General features: G+C 39.2%; 1 long non-coding RNA gene across 3 annotated transcripts in view; it reads left to right on the forward strand.

Moving 5' to 3' along the window:
- Positions 1 to 18,692, forward strand: part of LOC143218691 (uncharacterized) — a 64,478-nt gene that overhangs the window by 4,020 nt on the left and 41,766 nt on the right. For all 3 annotated transcript variants that reach the window (XR_013011140.1, XR_013011141.1, XR_013011142.1), the window contains exon 3: positions 5,419 to 18,114. This is a non-coding gene — a long non-coding RNA (uncharacterized LOC143218691). The remainder of the gene's footprint in view (positions 1 to 5,418; positions 18,115 to 18,692) is intronic.

The following is an 18,692-nucleotide window of genomic DNA, read 5'->3' on the forward strand; positions in this document are numbered from 1 at the left end:
TAAGACCTTGCACCAAATGCTCGGGAATATACATATAGACTTTTTCTTTTAGTATTACGCTGGATCTGGACAGAAGAGACCTAGAAGTGGGAAAGGTATCAGGCTCCCCATCACCCTGAGCGTTCAAGATCAGCTCATTCGTAATCTCCTTTCTGAAACTTGCCTCTCGCACACCACAAAAGCTCGAGATCCACCGTGTACATCAGGTCGAATACACACCAGCGATCCAGAGATCTCTGAAAACTCGTATACTCAGCGCATTTAAGTGAATCAAACGCCCATCATTCCAGCAACGTTGACCATCACCATCCGGGAGGGGTGCGGAGGAGCGCGAGGGAAAGCGGTTCCCGCGATTCCATTAGCATCCCGTTAATTACAGAGTCCGGGTGGATCCCGAGACAGCAATAATCCGCGGCAAAGCAAACAGAGAGAAGGGTTCCTCTCTCCGTCGGCGCGCGAGGACAGCCCGCAAAAAGAGCAAACGGCGGCGCTGGCAGCAAAGTAGCAGAGGGAAAGAGAGAGAGCGCGAGAGGAAGCCCCTGAAGAATAAAAAAGGACGAACGTGCGGGGAACGTGCCGGTCAGAAAAACTGCGAAACGAGGAAACGGGGAGACGAAAGTCCCCATAAACAGCGTGAAGACACTTAGACGAGGAAGGAGAACGAAGAAGGAACAGGACTGAGGACAGCAGCAGAAGAAGAAGCTTTGAATATCGGAGATAAAAAAGGTGTAAGATCAACGAGGAGGACGCGAAGTCGGTCAGCCGAGGACCTCAAGATAGGAGAGATCTTCGAGATCGGGGGAAGGGAGAGGAGAGAGGATTGAAGAAAGAAAAAAAGAGGAATCGACTCCTCTCGCCTGGGCGCAAAAGGATTAAAGCGAAGGATGCTGAGGAGGCGAGAGAGCCGAGGATCGAAGGTGTTTTTCGGGGCGTGGCGAGGGCCGCATGATTACCAGGAGGATCGGTTAGCGCGGTGAGAGTTCAAAGCATCAAAGAGGCCCGACCAGCGAGAAATTGCTTAGGATTCATCTGCCGGCACGGGACCCTCCGGACGTTCGTTCCTTCGTTCGTATCCTTCGTTCTGTTCGAGCTATGTATTGTGCACTCGAGAAGAACTCTCTTCTCTCTTCCACCTTGCTGGCTCTCTCTTGCTCTTCTTTCTCTTCTCTTCTATCCCTTGCCCCCCTTTCTCTGTTTCTCCTTCGTTCTTTGGTCGTTCTCTTTCTCCGCACCTTTAACGGATTGCCCTTTAACTAACGATCGAATGCCTTTGCAGGAATACCCTCGTAGAAGTCGATCATCCTCTTTGTTCGCCGCGCAAGACGGCTCCGAGCTGTTTTCTGATGGAACGGGGTGGATCGAGGTGGATATGGATTGCTGGTTGCTCGGGGTGCTGGGGATCGTTTGGCCGGATTGCTTTGGCTGCGATTTCGGATTTCTTGTTAATTGATTACCGGCGGCAGGGTGGGGCTCGGGTGGAGAAGCGCGGTGTGGACTTTGTAAGGGGTTTTGCGTTGGTCCGGTGGGATTGTTGGAGTTATAGTTGGGGATTTGTTTCAGCCAATTCTCCAAGAGATGTTACACTTATTGTGTGGAATTGTGAGAGTCAAAGCTCAGGATTTGTCTCGTTGTCAGTCAATTTTCCAATAGCAATATTTATTCTACGAGATTGTAAGAGTCAAAGCTAAAAATTTGCATTAGTCAATTTTCAAATAGCAATGATATCTATTCTGTAAAATTGTTAGAGTCATAGCTGAGGATTTCTCGTACATTATATCTATTTTATAAGATTATTGAAGTCTGAATACAAAGTCAATTTGCATTGATATAATGAAGAGCGTTTGAAAATCACGAGAAAAATGAAGAATTGATTGACTGTGTTCTATGTATATCTGTAGTAGTGGCTAAAAATTAACATTGAATGTTAAAAATGCAACCAGTAATTACTACTTCCATTTCCCGTGTACAGATAATATGAAAATTGAAATGATTCACCTGCCAGTTATGGTTAGTTTATTTTCTTTTTACGGTTTCCTCGCCGCGCAAATGCTATTGTCAGTTGCATATCGTTGTGGAAGAGGGGCAGAGGGAGGGGGGAAGGCAAGAGGGAAAAAAAATACAAGGGGGAAGGAGCACACGTTGTGTGCACGCACTGTTAACACGTGCATCACGTGTGGCGGTTGGTTTCCCTTTATCAAAAATCAGATAGAACGCGTTTGATTGCTTTACAAGCTACCCGCGTGTTCTGGATCCGTGTGTTTGCTTAGGATACAATTAATATTAATAAGTTACGCGGCCACCGAGTTCGAAACCTTCAAAATGGCGGACGCCAACACCGATCACCGTAATTGTCTAGTAACAATTCAACCGGAAATGTACTGTAGCCATTTTCTTTTTCGGTTTTTAATTTTTTGTTCTTTTTTCTTCGTCTTCTTAGAGTTACTGTTCGGACCATTTTCGAGACAAAATTGTATAACTTTTGACTGAATTGAGGTAGGAAGATAAGCCTTTTTGTAAATTGAAGCTAAACTATCGCAGAATATGCGAAAAATAAAAGTGTGGAATCATTTTTGACCTTCAGAATATTTATTAAAGGTCACCTTCGTTGAAGTTTTGGTTCTTCTCAAGAAAAGCCAACTTTAATCAATATTTTCGAGGTGAAAGCATATTTTCTTCGGGAAATAAATATTTTTCTATTATTCTATAACAATTCAGCTTTCAGTTAAACAAAGTTTCATCTCTCTACCTTAATTCTGTCGAAAGTTATGCAATTTATTACTCAAATGGACACACGTTACTATTATGCACCGTCGGTCGACTGAATTGAGCGATGGTCTTTTACAGGGTAGTTTTATTAAATATTGTTTATCACAATTGATTTTGCAAATTTGATGTTTACTGTTTGTTATCGCTTCGTTTGTTGTTAATATTTTTATAAACATTCAATGTCTTCAGAAGGTATTAAGAATGGTGCTTAAAAATTAATTAAAAATGCTACGATAAAAATGTATTAGAACTCGTAGGTGCTCTTAATTGTTATATAATTCTTAATTTTAAAATATAGTAAATATCAATCATTCGAGTACAACATTTACAATTCGAATCTTGCACAAAATCTATAAATCTCGCTATTCAATTTGTTTTATTGGAGATATCAAGCCGTATTGTATGCAAGACTGCAAATTGCGTAATTTGGCATAATGTTTGAGCTAATTTGAAGTTTTGATTGTCGATTCAAAAGGACTCTCAGCCACGGTTATCCGTCAGAGCCTCATGACAAAGTCGTTTCCATTTGTTGTGGAATAAGCCTTCGCCGAGGTGTTAGAATTTGTTTAGAGCTGTTTGTATCGATTCAGAAAATTACCGTCGAGCGATATCATTGTGTTTCTGTGGTCGAAATGATCGATGGATCGTTGGATTTTCTTGTATCCGACGGCCGCTTTCACCGCGATGACGTTGCACAAGCCGCCAAAGGAACTTCTTTCAGAAGTTACACTGGCCATTGCGATCAGAACTATCGAGATAGATCAGTATATCGTGTCGATCTTTCAAACGAAATTAATTTACGAGCCTCGAAACTAATGAATCGAACGATCCCGATCTTTTCCGAACCGATTTTTATCAGACACCGCGCCATTTTTATCACTTCTCATCAAAGAAAGATATTTCTACATTCAAATTTTCGTTCAACATTTTTGGACAGCTTCAGTGGAAATAATTATTTAAACAATCGAAATTTAGAAAACACAATTTCTGAAAATTGTAAATTAAATCTTTTCCAATAACTATCATACTAAAGTTATAAAAGTAAAATCGAAGTTAATATTATTAGCTTAATCCCTCGTATAAACAAGTAATTAAACGCATGAAACTAGTAAATAAACAGAACACGTTTTTCCCCTGTTATGCAGCTCGTAAAAAGAAAACCAAGTCGAATTTAAATCGCCTGATAGTCGCATTAAGCGTACCGAGTCATTTATTCCTATATATTTGTTCCAGGCAGTTCATCCTAATTGGTAAATTACGAACACGGGGCCGGAAGGCTTAGATTAATACTTTCTCACCCAATTGCCACTCGAGGAAATGAATTATGGGTGAAACGCGATTGCATTTCGCGAATTTTCCGATTTCTTGCGCAAAGGCATTCGAAAGTAATTGACGTAACATTAAATTAAGAAATTTCGTCTTATTAATCGTCAATAAGCACACAGTAAGATGAGAATAAATTTTGGAATTTTTTAAAGAGTAGAATTATTCAGAATTTTTAACAATGGCATAATTTCCATTAAGATTTATTTAACAAAACTGATATTGAGTATATGTATACAAGTTGCTATCTGTCATTGTTATACATATTCTTTTATATTGTATATTTCTATTCTTTGGTTTGAAATTATTTTTAGTAAATAAATGTCACAATTTAATTTTTAGATAAAATTGATGCTGAATACATGTATTAAGTTTTACTTTCGAGTAAGGTTAGTTTGTAAAATATTGCAAATTGTAACATGGAATGGCAACTACTCGAATGTTATGTGATATTGCAATACAACTTGAAAAGCTTGACCATTCCAAGATGGACACGCGATACTAACGTTTACGCTTTGCCGAGTCCTAAAGGCGTTGGCATACCGTTGAATTATGAACACCTGGTTTTCTTGTCAACCCTTGACAGTTTGAATGAAGAACAATGCAATTTTCAGACGTGCCTTCAAGTGTTGCATTGTTGAAACGAGATTCTTTAACTGGATTTCAAAGACCCGAGCTTTTGCAAAAATTATTTACAATTTAAATTAATACTATTTAAAGATTGACTCAGCATCGATATTATTAAATATACCATAAAACGACGGGCATGGTTGAAAATCATGCAAAACGATTTCGCTGCTTCAACCCTCGTCCGACGGATCCCGCGACTCCATTTTGGTCCTCCAGCGCGGTCACTATAATAATAAATATTACGTCTCTCTTGTACATTTATATAGATATACAAAACATTGAATTGTAGGTGCTTCATAAGATATTCAGCATTTCAAACAATTTTTGATAGCGTTATACCTGTCCACTGTACATCGCGATATTCATCTAGTGATAACATTTTTGTTTATAATTATTTCTCTACAAAACTTTTACCATTCTATTCCTGGCATTTTGTCGGTTGAAATGATACCCAGCACGACACCATTCGGTTTACGTACATTCTTGTAATCCCGGATATAGTGGAACCCCTGTTATCCGAACTGTCAGTGAAGTTCTACTAAATCGTGGATTTACTGAAGTAAATATTAACCGAATGGCATCACGCGTAGTATCATTCTCTTCAGGAAAATGTCACGGATGTGTTAACAACAGTTTCATCAAGGTATTATTAATTTATTATTATACATTAATTTACAACTAACCTTTTTACTGTTCTAGGCTCCCAAAAAATCTGAAGAAATTCTGGAATATGCACTGAATTGTTGGATAACACGTGAAATGTTTACGCCATTCATGGGAAAAAGATTGAAGAGTGAAATTTCGCTGCGGACATAAACGGCCCAGTCTCACCGCCAGAGTTACAGTAACTAAAATCTCAATTGTCTATAGTATATTAAAGAAAGGATTGGAGTTTCTTGTGGAAACCATGACTTCCTTGCTCGCCTAAACGGCTCGTAAACTGTAGATCGGAAAGGTTTTCGCCGTTCCGGCGTTCGGTTACGGTACGATAACTGTCGATTGCCCGGAATCGACAACGATCTCCGGGGACTCGTCCCACTGCCAGCTGTGTGGCAGAGTCCCTTTTTCGTTTCAGCTGGCCTGGAATTGAAACTTCTTCGACGTTCTGTATTACGTGATTGCCGGTCGACTGAATAATGGCCGACTACCGGCCCGGGGAAACACGCGACCGCTTTAAATGTTGTTATTAGCCCCTTATTTGTACAAGGAATGTCATCGGCTTCTTTCAGCGGATCCGACAACCCTCCGGACACAACCAAGACTACGTTCTGCTCTGTTTCCCCTCATCGCGGAGGAGCTTTCGTTTGTCCGAGACCATAACGGAACACCTTCGCGACGGGCCCAAAGGGTTACACACTGTCCACACATTCGGTCGAGTTTACCATTTTTTTTTCTGACGCAAATAATATAGCTTTGGACATGGGACTTGTGTGTACTTGTTTATTTGCGATTCGAGGTAATTCATATATTTTTGCACCGAGGAGGAATTGAAATTGAGATCTCGATGAGTGATCAACTACGTCAATGTTTTTCGGCGATTCAGGGAGGATTTTATTGAGGAAAGTGGTGGATTTGGTCAACTTTGGGATTGTTTTTATGGCAGAACTGTGAAAGCTATCCATCTGGGACTTTCACGTACTCTTTCATCTAGGTTTGAAGTACATCCACGAATTTTTCGACAGTAACAAACTCAATATTGAGCTTGCAACAACTGATTTGGTACGCAACAGTCTATTGACAATTTAGGGGTTCAATTCTTAAACATGATGAATTGGGACAACTTTGGGATTTTTTTACAGGGAAATTAGAAAAGTTATTAACATGGGACCTTCATGTACTCTTTCAGCCAGGGTTGAAGAATATCCTCAAATTTTTAGACTCGAACAAAATCAATATTGAACTTATTATACCTGATTTATTACACAATAGTCTGGTGACAATTTAGGGATTCAATTCTGAAACCTGATATGTTGGAACAACTTTGGGATTTTTTTACAGGGAAACAAGAAAAGGTATCAACATGGAACTTTCATGTACTCTTTCATCCAGGTTTGAAGAATATCCTCAAATTTTTAGACTCGAGCAAAATCAATATTGAACTTACTACACCTGATTTATTACACAATAGTCTGCTGACAATTTAGGGGTTCAATTCTGAAACCTGATGAGGTAGGACAAGTTCGGGATATTTTTACAGAGAAACTAGAATACTTATCAATTTGGGATTTTCACGTACTCTTTCATCCAGGTTCGAAGAAGTTGTATGAATTTTGTCACCGAGGAGGAACTGAAATCGAGCTGGGCATAAACGATCAATTAGTCCAGTCTTTTCTACTCTGTTCGTCCACAGTTAATCGTTAACAACACGTCACAAATTTTCCAATATCCTCAAAAGCTGACTAAAAACGTCCACGGAAGTCCCACCTCAAAAGGCCCATCATTTCCGCCACAAAAAAATGCAGTCACCGCTCATGAAGTTTCCGATTTGAGTGACTGCATACAATAAAAATCAATCACTCGCATGTTTCCACATCAGAGAAGACGACGTCATTTTCCTGCGGAAAAAAGATTCCTCGCTAAGCAGTGTTTGAATCACTGCCAGCTCGCATCGAGTTTTATGACGGTCGTCCGAAGGGGTTGCAGTATTGCGGAGAGCTATGCATCGAGGGTTGTGTAGGAGAAGAAGCGTGGGGCGGGGAGGGGGTGGTGGTCGAGGAGTATGGTGGAAGTAACGACAATAGGTTGGGACCGTAAAACATGCACATTAACCGCGCTCGGATACATGCGAGCGGGTTTTAAGAGGCAGCTCTAAACAGTCCGGGCAACCGTGTTTCTGTGCTCGTCGAAAGAAACAATGTGTTGTCTCAACTGCGAAACAGTTGAACGGAAGAAAAGAGGCTTCCTGGGGTGAAGAAGAGGAAGAAGAAGACGAGGAGGAAGAAGAAGAAGAACAACGGGGCCATCGAGGGGGTGGAGGAGGAGGCGGAGGAATTCCGGGCGAAATGTGCACGCGCAACTGCATCGGAATGGCACATCGCCGCGGTATTAATTTCCGTAATGCGCGACTGGAAACGACCTGGAACCCGCGAAATAACCGGCTCCTCCGCTTCCTACCTTCGTTTAATTATTGGCATTTCGACGGGGCCGGGTCCCGACCGTGGGTAAAGCCGTTTCCACGGTGGCTTCCTCCGCCGACGCCGCTTTTCTACCGCTAATTCCCATAATGATCCACCAAGTCGACGGGGGCGGAAGACCGTGCACCGGTTCTCTTTTCTTTTTTTTTTCTCTTTTCTTTTCTTCCCCGGCCATTTTCCCGCGGGCAATTAGACTTTCTTTCGGTCTAAAAAAGGAATTAACGGGGTCACGCGACGCTCCGGATGGTTTGGGAGTCTTTGATCTGTGGGAGCTCGGATGATTTTTACTGCTTGTGTTACGATCTGCTTCAGCTTTTTCCAGGTATAAAAATTTTGGGATATTCTGCAGACCTGGACGAAAGAGGACATGAGGTCCCATATTGATAACTTTTCTAGTTTCATTGTAAAAAAATCCCAAAGTTGTCTCAACTCATCAGGTTTCAGAATTGAACCCCTAAATTGTTGTGTAATAAATCAGGTGTAGTAAATCCAATATTGATCTGGCTCGAGTCTAAAAATTTGGGGATATTCTTCAAATCTGGATGAAACAGTACATGGAGGTCCCATGTTGATAACTTTCATAGTTTCCCTGTAAAAAAATCCCAAAGTTGTCCCAACTCATCAGGGTTTCAGAATTGAACCCTTGATTTGTCAGCAGACTATTCTGTAATAAATTAAGTGTAGTAAGTTTAATATTGAATTGTTCGAGTCTAAAAATTTGAGGATATTCTTTAAACCTGGATGAAAGAGTACGCGAAAATCGTAAATCGATAACGTTCCTAGTTTCAATGCAAAAAAATCCCAAAGTTGTCCCAATCCATCACTTTTCATAATAACAACAGTTCTTAATTAATCGTTTATGACAGGCTCAATAATAATACCCCCTGTATGAAAAATTTGTATAATACATACTGAATGTTCAGCAGAACTTCTCGAGTACAGGACAAAATTTTTCAAGGATTGAAAAATTGAGTAATTAATGATTCGTCAAGGCGAAATTTTTCGAGGCTGCATATTCAGGAGAATGGAATATTTAATGTTCAGCTGCAGGAGTGAGAGAGGACAAAAGAAAAATCCTGCGGAGCGCGAATGAATCGCGAGAAATTAAAACGAAAGTACGGTCAAGTAATTAGATCACACAGGCCCCGAGCATAATTAATAACTCCCGGGTCGAGTTTTTTTCTTCCTCCCCCCGGGGGTAGGAGGAGGGCTGATTTATGATATCGGCCACGGCACTTATCGAAACTTTAAGGATAATAAAAGGTCGGGAAGGAGCTGGAAAGGATTAAGGAAAGTGATGGACGATGACCGATCAGCGCCGTCACAATAATGATCCGCGTAAATAATAAGACTCGTTATGGCTCTACCTCTCCCTCTCTCTCCTTCTGCTTCGTCCAAGGGACTCCCACCCTGCCGTCTCTCTTTGTTTTTGATCCTTAATAGCGATCGGCCTACGTTAACTCCGTCGGAGTTGAACACGAAATTACGGTAGTAAGCGTGACTGGCGGGAAAAAATGTCGTTCTCTCGTGCCGATGCTACGTCAGACCCTAACGTATTATTTTCAATGGTAAATAGTAAATTGCAGATTTTTGCGAGGCCCTTTGTGTCCAGGATTAAGTTATTCGCATAAGTTTTGCAATGACCAGCACTCGATTATTGCTCGTCGCGAACTCAATATTCGTTCTTTCTTCGTAGAAAAATTTGAGGATGAAGTTAAAACCTAGATTGTAAAGTTCATTGAGATCCCTTTGCGAAAAATCGCAAACCTAGCCCAATACGTGCAAACTAAATTCATTCATTCTTACCATACCTAATCGCTCATAGCGCGGTCATTGTTGATCCCCCCTAGGTGTAAAAATTTGAGAATTTCTACAAAGCCGAAGCAAAAAAGTACGTGAAATTCTCATTTCAAAAGGTTGAATAGTTCCGCTGCAAGAAAATCGCAAAGTTCTCCTGAAATATCGAATTCTGAAGGAAAGCGACCCCTCAATTTGAAGACTACTCGATCGCCTATAACAAGTCTAATTTCGCTTTCTCCTCTTTCCAAAAATTTGAGAATATTCACAAAATGTAATCGAGCAATCACACGGAAGTTCCATATCGAAAGAACTTATGGTTCCGCTATTAAAAAATCCCGAAGTTGTCCCAAATTCCTCCTCGGTGTAAAATCATCTCTCAAAGGACAGTTTCGGGCTATTTTTGCAGGACAACTGGAAAACGCTGGCGCCCTTTGACCGTATTGTACTGTTACATTTAGGCTTCGAGGAAATCCACAAATTTTTACACATCTGAAATATCAAAAACTGCCTCCGAAATAAGCTTTCACACTTCGCACCCCTAACAACACCCACCGAGAAATCTGACCGAGAGTCCCCATGGAACTCATCAAACCCGAAACATCGTCCCCATCGCAATCCCCATGTAAACACCGAACTACCAAAATCGCACTAGCGCAACTACATCGATCGGCTCCGTCAAGGGTGGCGGTATAAAGAGGCCTTAGTCCATTATATACGAATTACAGACATGTTTTCGGGGGGGCTAACATTGTTACGGATTGCGGGCTCGTGTGTCTACGAGGGTGCTCCCCCGGGCTCGAACACCATGAGCACACCATGAACACCGCGGTGTTCAACGAAAGGGGCTGCGGGCTAAGGGAAAGAGAAGAAACGGAGAGGGGCAGGGGGAGGGGGCACCCTTTTAATGCCCAGAACAAATCGGACTCGGCGAATCGGGCGGTTATATTTAAAATAAATTGCCCGTGGCTCGTTTTTCTTGCGAACCGCCGAGTTGGCGCTTTGTCGACGCCGGACCGTGAATCATTCCGGCGAATCGGAGCCCAGTGTTGCCCCAACATATTCCCGATCTCTCTCTCTCTTTCTTTCTTGCTCTTCAAGCACACAGGACCACCGAAATTTCCTGGCCCCGGCCATTATCTAGATAATCGGCGTGAATGCCCCTCCGCCTTTTCACAGCCACCGCTCGCGCCCGGATCGCTTTCACGGAAAACTTTGACCTTTTCAAGGCAGGGGGGCTGTGGTTTACATCGGGGGGCTGTGGTAACTCCTGGGGTGTTCACTTTTATTGCCTAACTGCGGCCCGGGTTGGCGGTGTTGCTGATAATTAGTATATTCGCTCATGATTGCGATTCTGGTGAGAGTAATCTTTCAGCGAGCTTCTGAGGCAATGTTCAAACTTTTGGATTGAGGGGGGATCAAAATTAAGCGATTAATTAAAGAGTTTGTGACTAATATTGAGGGCCGATTTTCCGAACAGTGGGACAACTTTGTAATTTTTTTTATAATAGAACTGTGGTACTTTTTGATGCGGGACTCTCATGTACTTTTTCATTCAGGCTTTAAGTATGCATACAAATTTTTTTGATTGGGGATGATATCAAAAGTAGGCTTGCTACACAGGATTAATTACAGAATTCCTGACTAATATTGAGGGATGATTTTGCGAACAGTGACGAATTGGGACAACTTTGTGATTTTTTTACAACAGAACTGTGAAACATTTTGATACGGGACTTCGATGTACTCTTTTATTTAGGTTTTCAGTATGTCTACAAATTTTTGGATCAAGAAGAAACCACTATTGAGCTGTCTGTGAGCGATTTAGTATGTGATAAGTGAAATATCGATCTAAGTAAACCCAGTATGAAAAGATCGTATTAAAAGATGTCTAACTTCCGTAAACAGATTGAAAAGTCGAAGAGGTATAGTTTCCGTCGGTTTTCTCGACGATTATAATGCTCGAATCGAAGACGGAACGGTTCCGTAATGTATGAAGAGCGAACATCTTGATAAGTACGTGCGGTCGGTGCACCATTATCCGGAAACAAGTCTATAATTTGAGAATAATGGCGTTCGATTACCGTTGTCTCTCCACCAATCACGTTTCTGTGGTTTTTCCAAGTATATCGGGGACTCTTTTTTCCATCGAAACCCTTTTATCGTAAATTAGAAAAACCACACGGGACCCGATTGAGAATCCCGACGGAGCGTTCGCGGGCTCCGCCATTTTGAAATGGTGGACGTAATAACGATAGGAGAAAGTTTGCTCGGAATAATGCACATTTAACACAATTTTCAAGCATGATCATTATATCTAATAATCTAATATTATTAAATGTATTTTTGCTGATTGCTTTCAACATGGCAAAATGTCAAGGAAAAGACAAGTCACGAGGTTTGTTTTCTCACGTTTTGTACGAAACGTTGCTTCAAGACGTCTATTGACGATGTAATGATACTGAGTTGCAGTTTTACCAACGAAGTTCGCAGAAAAATTGCATATCATCTTTTCCGAAAATGAATATTTATCATTGAAAAACGCAACGTCAAGCTCGTGCTTCAGGCGCGACGCCATTGCTCCGTTTGAATACTCGTCACTTCCGGCTGTTGCATGCTAACAATGTCGCATAATCGCGTGGACAATAACTCAGTTTTTGACATTTCCGAGAAATGGGCACTTCCATTCTTAACCTTCAATTTTAATGTTAACATCTCTGGCCATATCATTTTTGATAAATAGTTATACAAATTTACTAAAATTCAATGCAAATTTGTATGTTTGCTGAGCCATTTGCAAGGTTGGAAGTTAAACAAACGCTCCATTAAATGTTTTACTAATCAAATATATCTTTAATAATTAAAACAAAATGATTACCAATCTTCATATGTATATTCATATATTCAAGATATAAAAATACAAAGGCTGCAAATCACTTTTTTTCGAAAACTTCAGTGACAGAAATGAAATGAATATTATTTATACAAATAGTATTAAATAAATAGAACAGGTTTACCCGAACAAATTTGGCTCGCTTTCTCATTCTAGCTGTTATTTCAAATTTTCGCAATGGCGCTCGATTTCGAACGGCCGCGCGAACAATGCGGTTTCTTCGAGCATTGTGCAACGTTACAAAAGTAACGTCGGGTTTTTTGACAAGCGGAAAATCAAATTTCCCCAACAGAGAGGGGTGAGAGAGGGGGAATCAATTATTCGAGCACGGTCGGGAACGAATGGATCGCAAACGCGGCGGATTTTCATTCCGCTGCCGGTGGTTTATTAAAACCCCACTCTATTTTCGAGAATTATATTTCGACCGGGACGATAAATCCAACACGGGTCCCCCGGATAACACGCGGATTTAATTTATCACGACCGAATTAATACAACCAACTACCCGGTGGAAAGTTCGATGATGGACGACCTGGAATTTACTCGGGTGTTAGGCGAAAGGCAAACCTTGAGGGGTCCTGTACACCTGGGAACGAAAAACACTTTTTTATTGCTCATTTTATTTTGTCCTTTTCCTATTTACCACGCTTATGTTAACTTGTCGTGTTCTTGTTGTATGCGTAAAATCTTGTGATCGAATTTTAAACCTCTTCCTATAGTTCAATCTTGCTGAAGTTTTGTATACACTTTTGCTTCCGATGTCAATAAAAGTAGAAAATAAAACATTTAAAAAAACTTGTTAAAAACCACGCTTATATTAAAATGCACTAAAAAGAAGAAAATAAGTTTTTAATAATATTTTCACCCAAAATTTTAAGCAATTTTTCCAAATTTCCTCCGTTATAAAATTAGTGTCGGAATAGATAGAATTTAATATAAATTTAAATAAAATCATGACATTAGTGACTATAAAAATAAAAGCGTGGAGCACCCTCGAAGATTACGTCAATATGTTGTATAGTTTAGCGCTCCAAAATATTAAATTTTTCTATCTATTCCGACACTAATTTTATAACAGAAGAAATGCACTAATCGCTTAAAATTTTGGGGAAAAATATTATTAATCATTTAACTGGATTCAGTATTTTATGGAGAACCAGGAAAAAAATTATTTTCTCCTTTTTAGTGCATTTTAATATAAGCGTGGTTTTTTAAAAGTTTTTTTTATATATTTTATTTATTTCATATTCGAATTTGTGGTCAATTTTGTAGTTGAGTAATTGCTGCTCGATTTTAAATATTTGTGTGACAATTTTTAGTAAATAATAGAGTAATTTTGTTGCCTTTCTAAATAATTTTTGAGCTAACTGCTGTGCTTGTAAACAAAATTCTTATAATGTCATTTTTAGAAATGGCTTTGTAGGATATTTCCTGATAATTTTATATGTTATTGTCTTCAATGAAAATGACAGTACAATGTCTGTAAAAAATTTGTTTAATGACTATGATAACATCGATGATAATAATTATATGTATAAATAGCCTGAAGCATTTAAATATGGCACACGAGGGAAAATGATGAAATGTGGCCCGCGAACGATGTGTCTCGCTTTACATACTCATTAACTTTCCTGATCGTATCTTCCGGAGCTTTTTCATTTACAAGCAAATGAAGTTAACTTTTCGCGTCGTGTACCAGGAGTAATAACCCGGAGAGAATATTGTTGTGATTACTATCGTCTTTTGCAGTGTAAACCTTGCACACGTGTGACCCAATTTAGAGTTGCTGTGGCAATAGAAATTAATTGACTGCGGATGTTCACGCGACCATTGCCAAAAGCGACCATTTTCCAGCACGACAATATAAAAAGAAAATTGTGTTTATTATGATTTCTCAGAGTCAAATATGCTATAAAAATTATTATTAAATTAACAGGGGGGATGCCAATAATTAAAACTTATTTTCTTTACGGAGGATTTATTTCAACAGAAACTGGTACCTACTTTCTCAATATGCAAATTAACAATATATTGTGCCACAATTGTGGATATTTACACCGCCTTAAACTTGTGAGAATATACAGCTCGATATTAAATGGAAACTTACTTTCTTCATTGAGGATTTTAATACATTGCAATAAAGATTGTACGAGTTTTCATTTTACTGTTTAATTTATTATTTATTATCAGAGTGAACTGCGCTATAAACTTCGTAATACGAAGGCATAAACGTCTACAATCTTGGAATTTATTGGAATTATACGCATCGAACCAATTTCACGGCGCCGCCATTTTGGAATCGACGATAGCCGAGCCTTCGTTCGCATACTTCAATTAAAACATTATTCTTTGACTCGTATTCTAATAAAATAGATAACTGTTTAATTTAAATTTCTCTATTATGAACTTGAACTCTATTTTATATTCATTTAGATTTTAGTGCTTATTTCACACATTTCAATCTTATACCTCCTCGTAAATTTGTTGTCGAAAAAACCCATCGAACAAAGTTTTCAAAAGCATATTTGGTAACAGTGAATATGTTTTATATTTTATTAACTAATTGTCGACTGGTAGGCACACCATAACAGAGCCCCATACAATTATAATAAAATTATTCAAGCCGCTAGGTGCTAAATTAGCGTTTAGCATATAATTATGCTAGAATTCGTAAGGAAATGTTGCCGAGCAAGGGGAAACACATACGCAATTAACAATAATTATCTATGCATTTATACAGACGAAAAAAGTAAGAAAACTAGAAAATTCAATCCTTTCTATTACATTTTTTAACCTACAGAAGTTCATAATAAAACGGGGCGTTCGACCATTAAATTATAATTATAATATGCTAAATAAGTATTTGCCAGTGTACACCGTAGAACCACGGATATTTATGCAAATATTGACTTTTGTGAACCGGTTTCGTAGAAAACGACGGAAACGAGAGAGCTCGAACGCCAAATAGAATCAAAAGTTGACGGAATTTCAATTAACTTGTTTGTCGCACAGCTAGCCGGTAGTTCAGCAAATTAGAAATGCGTTAAAAAACATGTTCGAGCCAATCGTCATCGGAGATGACATTAATCTTGTGTAGAAGATCTACAAATTTACTGGATGTTAATTTGGGAGACTACTGATGTATAAAATCTCTGTGTAGGCCTCAGTTATTTACATACATACAATCTAGGTACCTAATTTTAATAATTTAAAACGTTCTTACTAAGTGATAAACAATCATGTACCAGGGTGAAGGGGACCTAGCAAACGTCACGAGTCGAATCTTCCACCAGTGAGAAATTAATAAAATAAAATAGTTTAAAATAAGATTTGAATAAATCTAGGTATAATTATGGTAGTTAAAATTGTTCTTGCTCAAATGCAAGTTCTTGCAAAAATGGGCACGTGCAATTTAAAGCAGTGGACGAATTACGAAGATTTAAGGACATCAGTGTATTAATTTCAACTTAATAAGACAATTAAAAGACTTGTCTATTTGGTTCCCGTGTCTTGCAATCAATGCAAACGTTTTTTATTTTGCGTAAAGATCCGCAGTCTAGTGATAAACAATTACCAGGCTGAAGGAGACCTAGCAAACGCCCCGAGTGAAAGCTTCCACGACTGTGAGAAATGAATAAAATAAAATTGTGTGAAATGAGATTTGCATAAATCTGGGTAAGCTGAAATTGTTCTCGCTCAGCGATAAACAATTAGGAGAGCGAGGTGGACCGAGCAAACGGGGGATTCGTCACGAGTCGTATTGTTTCGGTGAAAAAGCTGGCGAAATAAAAAAGGCGAGCTGGACAGATATAGGCGGAGAAATAAACAGAGAGGCAGATCTGAAAGGCAAGAAGCCGATGGAAGAAAGAAACAAAGAAAGGGAAGGCTCTCGCCGTAAAAGGGTGGCTCGACAAAATGGCCTCGAACGGGCTCCTAATGGCCGGCACGGGCCGTTTGCGCGGCCATGTTACATAACTCTCCCAAGGAGAGCGTAAATACGCTCTCTCTCTCCTAAGGAGAGCGTGTTACCAGCTATACACTGTCTTTCTCACTCTCTCTCTCTCTCCCTTTCTGCCAGAGCGTTGCGCTGTGCAAAGCGGCGCGTACGATTTTACGAGCGACGCTAATGCACCCCTTCTCGACTGCAACCCTCTGTGACCCTTCCGATGCCATCGATTGCTATTGCTGGACCTCTGGGACCAACTTCGTTCCACAATTTTTATCCTCCGGTTTATCGTTATGATTAATATTTACGGTTTATTGAATTAACCCTCCGCTTTCTCGGTCCTGGTCGCTGCCTAATTGATTCTCGCTCTTCGGGTTACCTCGAGGTAAGCGAAAGCTTATGCACATAACATTAAAAATCATATTAGATTTCATTTCAATTTTGTGCTGTTTTGCAAGCAATCATTATCTTCTTCCACTTCCATATCATTTTTCATACTGTGATGCTATGCACACAACGTTAACATCATATTAGATTCCACACGCAATAATTACTTTCTTCCATATTATTTTTCGTACTGTGAATAGAGCTTGAAAATTTAGTCTCAGCCAGAGTCGGGCAAAAATTTAATCAACGATTGACGAATTTCTACTTGAATCGTTAATCGCAATTAACAATTAATCTCCCAGTTTAGTCGTTAATTGCGGTTAACGATTACAGTCTTTTCAATTGTAATCGTCAATCGGATAATTGATTAATGATTAACTGCCGAAAGAACTAATATACGGAATCAAAACTGCATGCATACTGAAAGAAATGTAAACCGAGTTTTTGTTGAGACATATTTCTATTAATTGTTGTTTCTATTATTATAATTGTTTCCATTAATTGACCGTGTGGCGATTAATTTCAACAATTGATTAAATTAGTCTCCGTTTTTTCGACGATTTCTTTTTTTAATCAACGATTGATTTAATAGATTTAATCAATCATTACATTTTTTAATCGTACACGTTAATTAATCAATCTTCATTAAAATTTTAATCGATTAATGCCCAACTCTAATTTCAGTAACTAAAATTATTTATTAAAAGTTAAAATCAGAGAAGAGGAACGACACTGTTTATTTCGCGATAGAATGATCAATTAGAGCTATTAATTGATTAATTCCTCGAAGAATCCACTCAGCCACGACACAGTCACTGTCATTCAGGACCGTTGACAGCGGACAAGGACAACGGCAGCGTTGACACGCGCCGGAGAACAACAAAAAGCTGTTCTACCTGTGTTCGGGGCATAGTGAACCGTTCAGAAGCGAGTCCTCGTGAAATCGCCGGTGGTGGGGGGTTTATTATTTCGATAGCATTGTTATTAATTCAGCGTGCGCTGCCTAAGAGCGTAAGCTTGTCACGGATTTCCTCTTTTACAGCCACCCTCTCTACGAAAAGGCAGGCCTTGTTCTTTGTGGAATTCATTAAATCATCGGCATTCCGCTCGGCACGTGGCCACCCCCTTCCCCGACCCTCGAGGAACTAGGAACCCCATAAAGAATCGGTCCTTTCTTGCGCTTTTTGAAACATTGTGGGGCGGACAATAATAACACTGTCATCTCGGGAAAATTGTGGGTAAGTGCTTTGAAAATAATTGTTTAACCCTTACTCATTTTATGACAATTTTGAAATTATTATTCGACACCTATTGTGTATTACTGCCTAGTGGTACATTAGAGTTTGTAATAAAATCTATTGCTATAATTTACAAACAAGTTACATGCACACAAAATATATTGAAACAATATTTACATTTGTTACGGTCATCTCGGGAAAATTGTGGGTATGTAAGTGCTTTGAAAATAATTGTTTAACCCTTACTCATTTTATGACAATTTTAAAATTATTATTCGACACTCATTGTGTATTATTGCCTAGTGGTACATTAGAGTTTCTAATAAAATCTATTGCTATAATGTACAAACAAGTTACATGCACACAAAATACATATATTGAAACAATATTTACATTTGTTACAGTCATCTTGGAAAAACTGTGGGTATGTGCTTTGAAAATACATATATTGGGTTGGCAAGAAAATAATTTCGGTATTTTAAGGTGAAGTATAAAACCGAATTTTTTCATTCAAGCGATGAACTTTAATCAGTAAAATATTTTCTTATTTATTCTTTTTGGCAGAAGATCATCAAACA

This window comes from Lasioglossum baleicum, chromosome 20, assembly GCF_051020765.1.
Source record: "Lasioglossum baleicum chromosome 20, iyLasBale1, whole genome shotgun sequence".
NCBI classification, from domain to species: domain Eukaryota; kingdom Metazoa; phylum Arthropoda; class Insecta; order Hymenoptera; family Halictidae; genus Lasioglossum; species Lasioglossum baleicum.